Raw genomic sequence first — 13,259 nt, 5'->3', positions numbered from 1 at the left:
GTTGTTCCAAACTTGTATGACTTAATTTCTTCTGTGGAACACGAAAGGAGACGTTAGTGTCACTTTCATTTACCTTACATTCAACTTTTTTTCCATACAATGAAAGTGAATGGTAACTGAGGCTGTCATTCTGCCGAACATCTCTTTTTGAGTCTCATGGAAGAAAGAAAGTCATTTAGGTTGGGAACAACATGAGGGTAAATAAAATTACCACTAAATTTTCAATGGTTTTCATTTATTTAATTATCAGATTTATTTAGTGGCATATTAGTGTAGCATTATGGAGAATAGTGTTAGTGTGTCAAGAAGTATGGATATGTTTGTGACATCACGGCTGACTTTAAGGTGTTGCTATGTGAAACTCTGAATGGATGCCTTTGCTTTTAACAATTTTTCTGCATAAATGATCATATAGAGCAACCACTTCATGTCTGTACAATACATACATGCTCCTGAGGATGTTAAGTCAGTTCTTTTGTGAGGTTTCGTCTTCATCTAGAAAGCAAACCATTGCTGACTAGTGCTGCACTCATATGATTTGTTCTATAAGACGAGAGGTAATGCTACTAAAAGCCAAATTAACAAGACATGCAAATTTATTTTAATCTGGATTAGGGACCAATTGCACATTAACACTGTAGTTTGGTAAATGTGCCACACATAGCATAACTAAAGAGTCATGCGTTTTAATGATTATCAGTGGGAATTGTAGGTTCTAATTTTTGCACTTTAACAAAAAGTTTTATACATAAAGAAATGAATAGCAGTGGAGACTGGGGGTGCAGTTGTAACACACTTAATTTAAATCACAAACAACCTAGAGTGATGATACTTTGCATATTAGACATTAGCTCAGTATAGATCTCTCTCTGCCAGAGAAAAACAAGAGTGACCGAATCATAATAATTGAATTTATTTTATTTTAAACATATTACTATTTTATGTCTAGGTTGTTGGTTAAAACTTAAAATGTAAAGTACATCTGTCATTCATACCATCACAGCTGTGATGTCAGAGGCAATTGTAACAATAGTTATTAGTTACAAAAATGTTACGACTTCTGAATCTTTAAAATATGTAATGAAGATTATCTAATTTAAGACTAAAAGAATTAATACCACATATAAGAAAAAAAAACTCTTATAATTAAGTACAGTATAAAAGCCATAAGTGGGGTGTATTTTAAATTTGACCTTGTCTTAAAGGAATGTTGCGGGTTCAGTACAAGTAAAGCTCAGTCGGCAGCATCTGTATGTACTAATGGTAATAATGTTAATTGCCACAGAAAAATAATTTCAGTGAAATTATAAAAATATATTTTTTTAAATCGCAGTTACAGTAAGGCACTCACAGTGGAAGTGAATGGGGCCAGTCCATAAACATTTAAATATTGTTTCAAAAGTATAGCTACAAGATGAAAACTTTAGACTTGATAACATGATTTTAGTTTGATAAATTTGATTACAGGGTTTAGCAGTGTTATGTCATCATGGCAACAAAGTTGGATATAACTTTAAACAGATAAGGTATAGTCCTGTGGCTATACTTTTGAAACAGTGTGAATTTGACTTCCATTGTGCCTTCCTATAACCAATAAATGATGGATGAAAAATATATTTATATTTTCTATGATAATCAACATTATGCCTCAGATGCTGCCATTTGAGGTTAACTTGCACTGAACCTAGAGCATTCCTTTAACATGGCTTTAAGGTTGGGGGTAATCATAACACTAGTTATAATACAAAAGTTGTACAACTTTATATATATATATATATATATATATATATATATATATATATATATATATATATATATATATAGTATACTGTAATAAACATTATTTAATTGAAGTATCTCATTTAAGACTAAAAGAATGAGTAAATTCATATAAAAACCCAGAAGAGGGAGGGGCATATTGTAAAAATTGGACTACTTGTATTGAGCACAATGTTAAAATCTAGTCTTTCTAAATGCAAATATATTACAATTTCTCTTTAGCACATATTTATGTTTCTTATACCAAAAGATGGCAGATAGATTTGTAGTAGTCTATTAGTTATGAATCAAAAAACTTTTATAAATGCCCCTGGTCTCCCTTTCTTCTGACAGTTAAAAATGATGTGCACATTTACATGAGCCAAAGACTCCGGTCATATGAGTAGCCTAAAAAAAACTGTTTTACTCTACATAAGGTGGGCCGCCCTTCACATGATCCATATTATTATTCAACAACATGGGATAAATTAATCACGGGTGACAAATGGGTCATTTCAACAATTGGATTGGTGACTTGAAATCTGGCCAGTGAAACATAAACAAAACTTACTTGGTGTGAATTTAACATTGCTCACTACAACCATTCAAGCCTTCCTTGTTTGGTTTGCAACACCCACTATATATGAATACAGAGATGGTTGTATGTTTGAATTCTTGTCTAGGTGGGTAAATATTGGGGTATTTCTTGAGGATGAAATTACAATTTCTGTAATTTATGATGAGAGAAATGTGTTTTGCCTGAGTCAACCTTGTATAACTCAGCACTTGTCCCTCATCTGTACACTCTTACAGAAGTAAAACTTTTACTTTAACCTGACTTGTTTTTCCCCTGATAATTGTGTTGTGCTTGGAGGTGCCCTGTAGGTAGACCTGTAAAAGGGAGAGATAAGGAGAGAGTGAGACTGTAAGAAAGAGAGGAAAATGGAGAGGAAACAGTTGATTGTTCTTGTGATGTGATGTGTACTCCTCCCTGTCCCGTAATCTTTAGTCCAAACCTCTGCCTCCAGCCTCTCACTGTGCCATGCCTCTTCTCTTATCTGTTAAAAGAATATCTCAGCTTTGTGGGTCCATACATTGCAAGTGAATGGTGACAAAACTTTGAAGCACCAAAAAGCACATAAAGGCAGCATAAAAGTTATTCATATGACTGGTGATTTAATCCATGTCTTCTGAAGCGATCCATTCGGTTTTGGGTGAGAACAGACCAAAATGTAACTCTTTTTTCACTGTACATCTTGACATCTGCAGTCTCCTTGGCGATCATAATTTTAAGCTCGGTTACACTTCCTAGTGCCATCTAGTGCGCTGCACATAATTATAAACCACTGGAGTCGTATGGATTACCTTTATGCTACCTTTATTGGAGCTTCAAAGTTTTGGTCCCTGCTGACTTGCATTGTATGGTCCTAAAGAGCTGAGACATTCTACTAAAAATCTTTGTTTGTGTTCTGCAGAAGAAATAAAAATCATAAACATCTGGGATGGCATGAGGGTGAGTAAATGATGAGTGAATTATCCTTTTGGGTTAACGATCCCTTTAATGTGCACAGACAACTATAAGTAAGCCATTTGTAGGTTGATTGCCCCAAAAACACGAAAAGTATAAACACTATGGCTCTGTGGTGCTATCAAAATATTCCTCTGTTTGTTTGAGATAATCACAACCAGGATGACATAGCGGATAATGTGGTCTTAGCCAAGTCTTTGAAGAATTTGATGAGAAATGTTCATACTAAAATATCTAACTTAAATGCAGATTTTGGAGTCTTGGTAAAAGCCTATATTAGCTTTCCATTTAATCTCACTGCAGTCAAGGAGAAACAATTGAGGTATGAAAGAGATCCAATTTGTGCTGTATTTCATTTGAGACATATCGTTGTACATTATCATGATTTTGAGATCATAGTAACTAACCATTTTTGGTGTTGCTATCACAACCGTGATAACGGAGAACTTAAAGCCAGTAGACTGTTTATAATATGTTAAAGGGATAGTTCACCCCAAATTTTAAATTCTCTCATCATTTACTCACCCTCGTGCCATCCCAGATGTGTATGACTTTTGTTCTGCTAAACACAAACTTAGATTTTTCATAAGAATATTTCAGCTCTGTAGGTCCTCACAATGCAAGTCAACAGTTACCAAAATGTTTAAGCTCTAAAAGGATATAAAGGCAGCATAAACCAGTGGTTTAATCCATGTCTTCAGAAGCGATATGATACGTGTGGGTGAGAAACAGATCAACATTTAAGTCCTTTTTTTACTTTAAATCTCCACTTTCACTTTCACATTGTTCTTTTGTTTTTGGCCATTCGCATTCTTCGTGCATCTCACCACCTATTGGTCGGGGAGGATAATTTATAGTAAAAAACGATTCACCATTGAGAATAATTAGACTAACAACAACAACAATAAGTCAAACGTCCAGACCAATTACAATGTAAAGAATTTGGTGGAAATTGTGCTTAATTGTGACAAAAATGCCAAAATGTAAAATATCTTAATGATCCTGAAAATATGTTTTATTTTTATTATGAAATATTATGTTAAATTATATTATGTTAACTTCTGCGATTAATAGTTGACTGGTTAACACGTTAAACAAAATTAATGCAATCAATCAATGTAGTATCTGTTTTCTTTCTTTCTTTATTTATTTTTTTCACTTTCAGAAACTTCACTAATGTTTTCCCCCACTTCCTGCGGCTAAACTTGGCATATCTAAATTCCCAGGAGGTACATGCTCGACTCGACTGCACATCCTAGCACAGAATCTGATTGTGTGGAGCAGTGCACGCTAATTCATTACATACAACGCATGTCCTGGGCATAATAAACACGGGAGCAAATTTACTGTACGGAGAATTGAGGCATAACCCGCAAGTGGTGAGCCAGATAAAGTAGAGATACGGGCAAGCTACCGTATCTCTTCGCATCGCCTGAAAACGCTCACTCACTGTCATCTGAACCAGTGTCAATAGGGAAACCATGCGAGAGAGCGTGCGCGCAACAGAGACTGAAGGACAACCAGAGAAATATTAGTTTTTAGATTTTTTTAAGTTCAGCAACATTTTTTATATCTGTACGTATGTGTGTAATAAGGCATTGGCAATGTACACTTAAGTTTATCTTGCCAATAAAGCTTAATATAGCCTAAAATTAATCTGTCCATTTAATCCTATTATTAAAGAAGTTCACTGGAAAACGGCAGAACATTTTGCCCAACCTTTAATTACAGCATGTTTACTGATTTTATGACAACGATACGAACATTTTAACATGTACATATTTAAATAATAAATTGATGACTAACTTGTTCTTGCATGTTCTTTGAGAACTAATATTAAGTAATAACTTGTATACTTATGATTATAATGTTTGTTTTAATGTACCATGATTAAACACGATTAATCACAGAAAACTGTGTGATTCATTAGTTTAAAATGTTCAATCTTTTACAGCCCTAATTATATTATATTATTTTTGGGGATTTGGGGGTAAAATATACCTTGGGGATGTTTTTCGTAAGATTCACCCTAACATATAAAATTAATGAATAAAATCCAAGTCCGCCAAGTGAGGCTGAGCTAATAAACTACACCAAACAACCCATTTACACACAGCAGACCACACCATTAATGATGACATGAAAATGGTAAACTATCCATTTAGGTTATGAGTCATCGGAGAGTGCTCACAAACACACACACACACACACACATGGCTGGCCAATCCAATGGCTGTATGCTTGCACTTGGGAAAACTAATTAATGCAAACTAAGGCAGCCAGCTCCTTTATCAGCAGCATCTGCACTGGAGAAAAAGAGACACAAATTAATTTGTATTCACGTTCGCATCATACCTTCCGACTCAAAACACAATTATGACTAGCCCCTCGCCCACGTTATTGCCACCGAATTCTCTTTTACACCCGAAACTCTGTGAGTCACCAAATATAAAAGGATAAACAAAACAAAAATGTCCTGGAACACTTTATATAATTCACAATTGCGTTTGTGTGGCTGCTGAGACTTTACTGCCATCTGTAGGTGGAGGGCGGAATTACACCACCTTTTCAGGCTGCAGATGGGATTGTAGTTTGATGGCCCTGACTGGCTGAAGTCTAACATATTTTCCATGTCAGAGTGGCACAAAAGAAAGAGCAGGTCGTGGTGACGTGAGCCACACTGGAGCGTGATGATGGTGCTGTTATCCTCGGGCCGTCTTTGGCAACTGTGGGGGGTGGGGAGCAGATGGTTCCCAGAATAATAAAAAGACATGTTGGACTTGCAGCTTTGCAGGCTGGTGGACGTGTGAAGTCAAGTGTGCCGTTTTATCAGCTTGTTGACATGGGCAGAGTCATTATCCCTCTGTATTTCGTCTGTTGGTGACAAATGATTTTTGTATTCCCTCTTTTCAATGCATCTGGAGTGCGTCTGACTGCTCATGTCTGGCCTGATCCTTGTGTGGCATTCTCAAACTTTAGCACACACGAATATATGCATTATGTGCAAAACAATGTATGCGCTATATTTTCCAAATGGACTAGTCATGGGGTTGCCTGGACGACTAATCAGATTTAATTGGGTAGTTATGTCAAAAATTAGAGTTCCATCATCATATACTCAACATCATGTTGATTCAAACCCATACCCCTTTCTTCTGTGGAACACAAAAAGAGATGATCAGCAGAACAACACACTCAGTCACCATTCACTAGCATTGCATCTTTTTTCTTTCTTTCTTTTTTTTGACTGACACTAAGTCATTCTGCCTAACATCTCTTTTTGAGTTCCATGGAAGAAAGAAAGGGATACAGTTTTGGAACAAAATGAGTAAATGATGATACAATTCTCATTTTTGGCTTAACTAACTCATTACATTTGTGGGTAAACTATCCCTTTAAAGGTGCACTCAGTAATTGTTTTGTTGATCGTATCTTAATATTGACACCTAGGGGCATAGATGCAGCATCATTCAAAAACAACCAAGTTTTAAATCAACAAAACCTATCTCCCTACCCTAAAGCATAAACCTAAACCTAACTGATAGTGTCAGAAAAAAACAAATGTGAGATAAAAAATGAAATCGCTGACACCCCGGTCCTTCGCATCACAAATGTAACCCTCTATCAGCTGAGCTAGTGCAATTTGATCTCACTCGAACAAGCTTGTAAATGTAGTTGGTTACATAATGCAAACATTAAAAGGTATCGCCTTAAAGGGATAATTAAAATTCTTTCATCATTTGCTAACCTTCATGCCATCCCAGATGTGTGACTTTCTTTCTTCTGCAGAACACAAAGATTTTTAGAAGAATATTTCAGCTCTGTAGGTCCACACAATGCAAGTTAATGGGTGCCAAACTTTTGAAGCCCCAAAAAGCACATTAACGCTGCGTAAAAGTAATTCATAAGACTCCAGTCATTAAATCTATAACTTCAGAAGTTATATGAAAGGTGTGTGTGAGAAACAGATCAATATTTAAGTCCTTTTTTACTATAAATTCTCCTTTCTGCCCAGTAGGTGGCGATATGCACAAAGAATGCGACTCAGCAAAAACAAAAGAAGAAGAATGTGAGTCAAAGTCAAAGTCAAAGTGGAGACTGATAGTAAAAAAGGACTTAAATATTGATCTGTTTCTCACCCACACATATATCGCTTAGGAAGTCATAGACTGAACCACTGAAATCTTATGGATTACTTTTATGCTGCCTTTATGTCCTTTTGGAGCTTCAAACTTTTAGTACCCATTTATTTGCATTGTGAGGATCTACAGAGCTGAATCTTCTTCTAAAAATCTCCGTTTTTGTTCAGCAGAAGAAAGTCATACACATCTGGGATGGCATGAGGGTGAGTAAATAATGAGAGAATTTTCATTTTTGGGTGAACTATCCCTTTAAGACCGATTTATACTTCTGCGTGGAACCAACGTTGACATGCACCTCTTTAAAAATATTAAATCAACAGCAGTGATTGGTCTGCTTTGTAACCAGAAAGCATCCCCCAGGATAATATATATATATATATATGTGAGGTAGCGTCACATTTTCTGCAAGATTATTTTAAGATCTTTGCATCATATCACATTGTATTTGGACAAGGGACTTTGATTTAGACTCAGGATAACAGAGCTGTTAAGCCCTGACGTCAATTTGAAGGCGAACCTGGAAGTCTAATTTGCCATGGGTTCCCTCTGGATTTCCCTATAATAGGGTTTTGAAACTTGTGTGTAAAATAAGGTGTGTGGTAAACATTATTTGACGATATGTGGACTATGTTTTCTACAACATAAATTACACACAGTCTTACCACAAACGTGAATTTAGAAGCCACCGTGTGTGTGTTTTTTTATTTATGTTATTCAAAACGGCTTCAAATTTCCCATTTGAGGTATGAGTATGACTGTGTGTAATTCATGTTGTAGAACAAAACTTCCACCTATTGTCAAGTAATGTTTACCACAGACCTTATTTTACACATAAGTTAAAAACCTCCATTATAAAAAACCTATAGGAAAATCCTGATCTCTCTGCATGGCAGACAACATTTATAATACATAATATGTACCTTAATCTCTACATGTTTTATCATACTTTGATAAAGCTACAATAATTTATTAAATACTTTTGAATCCATGTATTGCATTGCTTTTGTTTATTTATGAAATATATAATTATTCCAGAAATGAAGGCTTTTTATATATATATATATATATATATATATATATATATATATACTATCACTTGGCTGTGTCTTCACAGAACGACGCAGACACACCAAAGCAGAACTATAAATGCAAATCTCTGCCTTACACGGAGCCTACTATGTAGGTTAGATGCAGAAATATATACTGGCCTTTATAAGTCATGCACTACAGTAAAGGTGTTTCTTATGTCATAAGATAGCATTATGTGTGGAACAGGGTGAAAAATACATATTTATGAACCGATAATCTGCCGTTTTACTAGTGATTTGTGTTTTTAAAGTCAATGAAAATCATTTTTGTTGTAGGGTCTCTTGTGTTCATTCCACCATGAAACTGGTGCTTTACGTAAAACAAACCAAAATATATATATATATATTTAGAAAAATGTAGGTATGGTAACGTGATTCTTTGAGACCAGGTGAATTTTTTCTATTTGCAGAAACTGCGTGAAGATATTAAGACATTAAAATATATAAGACTTCCAAAACAGTTTACTTCACCTGAAGAACCTTCACAAATGTATTAAACCTTAAAAAATGTATAGTGGAGCTCCTGGGCTTCCTTAAAAACTAAGAAACAAGCCAATACTTGCTTTGGGCGATGATAGAAAATAATCTATACATGAATTTCTGGATAATCTGACTTCAGGTATGGCTCAGTGTTGCAGTTGTATCTTATTATCAGACATTTTCTATGTCTTGTATCTCATCAACTTTATCCTTGTGCTGTTTTATTCCAACAACATGAGGGTGAGAAAATAATGACAGAATTTTCGTGTTTGGGTGAACTATTCCTTTGAGAGGCACAGGATGATGAAATCAGACTCACTCATTCACTTTCCAAGGCAGTCTGACTGTTGCTCGATCTTTCCTTCCAGATCAGACATTCAGTTAAGATGTTCCCAACCATCTGTATCTCTGTCTCGCTCTTATTTGAACCATAATTCAGAAAAACACTGAAACACAGCATGTGTGGGTGAGAGACAGCTGATGAATCCATCACAGCAGATTCTCTGTGTGTGCATTTATGAGAAATCAGCACTGGGAAACTGAGAGAGATGCATACTACAGTCAAGCGAATGCATTAAATTCAAATGAGCAGCCAGGTAAACAGGGGCATGACTCCATCACAATTTTTTAAAAATGTCTATATCTTTTAGCCCAGTGGTTCTCAACTGGTTTTCTCTCCCCTCTTTTAAAAGCTCATGAGCCTATTTATTTACAGTATATAAGCCAATTATATTCATTATCCCATTTCTTTCATAATATCAAACTTTATTTAAACAGAACTTATATTACACAGGAGAAAAACATTTTCCATCATTTTCCCATAAATCTAGGAGGTCCAGACTTTAAAGCCCTTTATGTACTTTCTGTTATATTTACAGTGCAATGCCATATAAGCACAGGTAAGATCATGATCATCAAGATCATCATTACTGTGGTTAGGTCAATGTAGCTAGTCTTTCCAAAAAAAAAAAAAAAAAATTATAATAATAAAAATAATAGCATTGATAAATTATAGGATTTGTTATAAAAATAAATAAATAAATAAAAATGGGCCTAAACACATTTAGAAACTACAACTGCCACAGTTGTAATAAAAATTAGGCCTAATAGACTGCCTAATATATTATTTAAAATTAAACTAACATTTTTGTCAAAATATCACAGTAACTGTTACAACTGGGCAGTGGTAGCTCAGCGGTTAAGGCTCTGGGTTACTGATCAGAAGGTCGGGGGTTCAAGCCCCAGCACTGCCAAGATGCCACTGTTGGGCCCTTGAGCAAGGCCCTTAACCCTATCTGCTCCAGGGGCGCCGTATCATGGCTGACCCTGCACTCTGACCCCAGCCTAGCTGGGATATGTGAAAAAGAAGAATTTCACCGTATATGTGCAAAATGTATAATGTGTGATAAATAAAGAAAAAATTATTAATTATAACTGTAACATCGTGATAAACGTAATGATGTGTAATTTGAAAAACTTTTATATTGGACTAGAAGATTTGCACTAATATGCAAATGGATCACATAAGTTTTGTGGTTTGCGCCGCGATATCAAGGGAAGTCCGGTTGACGTTCACGCATCAAGAGATACAGTCTCACATGAAAACCAGTGAAAATATCGTGTTTAAATTTAGCAGATATAAAGCACTGAACACAAGATTATATTTAAATATGCCTCGGCAGCCCGAAATATCGTTTGGGCAGCTGCTGAAAATTTTTCAATGGAGGGAGAACCATGGAATCGTTCTTTCGCTGCTGTCTGCGACCTTAGCTGAAAGTGGGTTGCAAACCACCATTTGAGAAACATTGTTTAAGCCTACCTCTTGTTTTGCGTTTCCCACTCTATCCTCTCACTGAGCCAGTTTACATGCACAACAGTACACTTAAAAGTCTAAAAAATCAGTTTATTTAAAATAAAACAGTCAAAGCAAGAATCCCACATTTACATGAGGTTTGAAATAATCTAGTTATTCTCTGCTTTTGATGTCAAACAGTGAAGAGTCATGTGCACAACACTTGCGCACACTGGATAAGCCAGTAAGAATGCTGGTATAGGTATTTACATGCAATGCAAAATCAGGTAACTGGCAAAAATCTACCAGTATTGATCGGTTTATTCACATGCCGTTTATGACCTTACACAGATAAAGGAAAGCTGTATAATACGTTTACATGACCACACACGTTGTCAGCTTATTAAATGTGCTGTATGATTTTTTCATGGAAAGGTACGCCAAAAATTTTACAGCTCCCTAAAAGATATTAATGAAATACGTTTCATGAGAACTCTAGACTCTGTAAACAGCAAACAAAAATGTGTCCACGGGCCGCGGGCAATGATGCTCTCTGCCTGTCAATCATTTTGTGTGTTCTCATAGTATTGTAGTTGCAGCAAATTATTGAGGCATAATTGCATTTTTATGCCATGTTGTTCATAAAAGTTGTCAGTTGAGGGCGCTATTTTGCTACAATTGTTTTTTTACAAACGTTTCTGCTCGTGTCGGTCTCAATAAAGCTTATTTGGTATCTTTGAGGTGCGGTGTTTTGGAAGAAGGGGGTGTGGCTAATCCATTTTGTGGAAATACTAGAACAGCTAAAATCGCTTACAGCACCTTTAAGCATAATCATGTAAGAACATTCATGTAAACGCGCTCACTGTCTCACAGGAGGAAAGTGATCATCAATCAATTATTTGTTAAGAAATTAATTTAAAGGAATAGTTCACAGAGCATTTTTAATTCTGTAATCATTTACTCTCATATCGTTCCAAACCTATATGACTTTCTTTCTTCCATGGAACACAAAGGGGATGTTAGGCCACATTCACAATGAAACGCTTTCGTATGAAAACGAATTGATTTCGCTATGTTTACACCTCTCTTCCACACTGGAACGGCATTTTCCTACACAGAAAACAGAAATGCCCTCTGCTATTGCATACTTTGGAAAACAATGTTATTAGGTTATTAGTGTGGACATCACCTTAGAAGGTTTAAGTTGCTCTTTTTCATACAATGAACAGGGGCTCTCAAATTCCAAAAAGGACCATAAAAGATCATAATTCAAATCATTATTCATCGAAAGTCTTTCCCCCTGCCATTGCTCTATAATTTGCATTTGTGTTCCGAAATGAACACATCCCATACAGAACGCCTATTCTCTGTAAGGCAAAGGGAATTTTCAGAAAATGTACAAAACTGTATCTGTTCTCCACACTTTTCAGAGTTCAAATGTCTCTTTTAAGACAAAACAAAAAAAATGCATTTCAACAGTTAATAACTATGGCTCAGGCCAAGAGTTTCTAGAAAGTTCTTTGTTAGTACGCCAATGAATATATCAGAAGCTCTGTGATGCAGCAGTAAACTCTTGAAGACAAAGCAGAATAAAGTAAGAGATAAAATTATCAAAACATAAATGAGAAACCACAAGGAAACAAAAGAGCATATAATGCCTTCAACATTCCAAGTTCAAGGAGACCCTCTCATGCAAAGGCGTAGATTTGGCTTGAACATTGGGGTGGGGTGGGGTGGGGTTGGGGGGGGGGGGGTTTACAGTGTGAAGAATTTACATGTTTCCATTGATCAGGATATAAATATTGGGGGGGTGTTACCCCCCATACCCCCTGGAATCTACGCCCCCTGCTCTCATGTGTTCAATTGTACAAGACAAACAAAAGGAACATTTCAGGAGATATCTAAATGTTAGTTTGCTTATATTTCACTAAGGCTGCTTAGTGTTTTAGTGCTGCAGTTGTACGAACATCTGTAAAATGCTTCATGAGCCTTACATGAGCCGTTAGGGCTTTTGTTGATAAAAGCAGCCATCTATGACATGGCAATATTAAGTGAAACGAAGCAGTTTTTATAGTAACTACTCCATTAAGAGTCCAGTGGCTGTGAAAACATCAACAAGGATGTTAATTATGCTCTTAAAGGTTAAGTATGTATCTTTTTTTTATGTCAAAATACATTCTACTATCCCAGTTTATTGTTAATTTACAACTATAAGTAAGCCATTCGTGGGTTTACCTCCCCCAATGGTATAAACAATGAGCCTCCCAGGCACTAGCAAATATTGATGTTTATATCTAGCTCAACCTATAGAATGAGTTTGGGGCGTGGATACTTGTTCAGTTGGGGGAATATGAAAAACCATGACAGAGGAAAAGAATGGAGGTGTAAGGAGGAAAAGAAATTTAGCATCGCCTTCAGAACAGAGTAAAACCAGAGTGAACATTGCCGCATTTACATGGTGGAGGACCGCA

Source organism: Myxocyprinus asiaticus, chromosome 3 (assembly GCF_019703515.2).
Source record: "Myxocyprinus asiaticus isolate MX2 ecotype Aquarium Trade chromosome 3, UBuf_Myxa_2, whole genome shotgun sequence".
NCBI lineage: Eukaryota > Metazoa > Chordata > Actinopteri > Cypriniformes > Catostomidae > Myxocyprinus > Myxocyprinus asiaticus.
The sequence above is the reverse complement of the archived record's forward strand: the minus strand, read 5'-3'. Positions refer to the sequence as shown.